The sequence below is a fragment of the Herpailurus yagouaroundi genome, unplaced genomic scaffold, assembly GCF_014898765.1.
Source record: "Herpailurus yagouaroundi ecotype Mexico unplaced genomic scaffold, PumYag 29, whole genome shotgun sequence".
Classification (NCBI taxonomy): domain Eukaryota; kingdom Metazoa; phylum Chordata; class Mammalia; order Carnivora; family Felidae; genus Herpailurus; species Herpailurus yagouaroundi.
Window position 1 is genome coordinate 89,515,726 of NW_024412377.1, and position 1,347 is coordinate 89,517,072.

Consider the following 1,347-nt stretch of genomic DNA (forward strand, 5'->3'; position numbering starts at 1 on the left):
GACAGTGGACATGCAGGGAATGGCACTGCTGAGGTTTTGAAAACAGACATTGAAGCCACAACAAAAAATGTGGAAATAATCAACATTTTGTATAGGATTTAAACAAGACTCCAAGTTTCATAACATGATATTCAAAAGAGCTGAGATCTTGTAGAGAATTATTTGGTATACAAAGAACCATAAACATTTGCATATTACAAGGAAAAAATATTAGTGTGTACACAAAGATAAGACAGGGGAATCATAGATATTAAAGAAAAAAGCTATTAAAACCATGTTCTTGAAAGTAAGGGTCAAACACATGTATAACATATGGAAAGACAGTATTAACAGAGAAATAAAAATGGAGATAAAAAACAAGTGGAAATTTTAGAACTGAAAACAAAATAAGCAAGGCAATTTCCTTGGATTGGTTCAACAGCACAATGAAGATCAGTGAACTTGAATATAGATCAATAGCAATGATCCAATCTGAATGACAGAAAAATAGATTCAGGGATCACTGGCAAAACATTTTTAGAAGGTCTAATACTATGTTTACAGATGTACAGAAAGAGCGTACAGAACAAAACGTTTAAAAATATAATAGCTGTTCCTCTCTGGGTTCAGACCTAGTATGCACGGACATGGCTAAATGCACCAAGAAAGTTAGAATCGTCAGTAAATCTGGGACCTGTTATGGTGCCTGCCTCGGAAAATGGTGAAGAAGATTGAAAAAAGCTAGCACACCAAGTACACTTGCTCTTTCTGTGACAAAACCAAGACAAAAAGGGAGAGATGGGCATCTGGCATTGAGGTTACTGCATGAAAACGGTAGCAGGTATTGCCTGGACCTGCAACACCACTTCTGCCATCACAGTAAAGTCTGCCATCAGAAGACTGAAGGAGATGAAAGACCAGGAGAAGCTCCACCATTGGAAACATTGCTACCTTAGAATAAATGGGTTAATTTATGTACCAACACAACAAAAATATAATGACTGAAAACTTGCCAAATTTGGTGAAAAATGTAAATTAGGGTTTGAAAATGCTCAGCAAATAACAAAGATTATACCGCCAAAGGAATGTATTAAATGTACGTTATAAGCAAAATACTGAAACCTAAGGGCAAAAATTCTTGAAAGCAGCCATATGAAAATGACCTATTGAGATTATAGATTTTGTATCATAACCCATGAACACTAGAAACAGAGCAACATTTTAAAGTGCCAAAATAGAACTATAAACTCGGAATTCTATATCCAGTGAAAATACCACTCAGGAATGAGGGTGAAGTGAATACATTTTCAGATTTAAAAAAAAAATGAGAATTTGTTGTAAGGACATATAATCCAAAAGAATTGCTAA

The 1,347-nt window shown here is 34.8% G+C and overlaps 1 pseudogene; it reads left to right on the forward strand.

Annotated features, from left to right (window-relative positions):
* Positions 1 to 434: 434 nt before the first annotated feature.
* Positions 435 to 1,119, forward strand: LOC121041331 (60S ribosomal protein L37a-like; annotated as a pseudogene).
* The last annotated feature ends 228 nt before the right edge of the window (positions 1,120 to 1,347 follow it).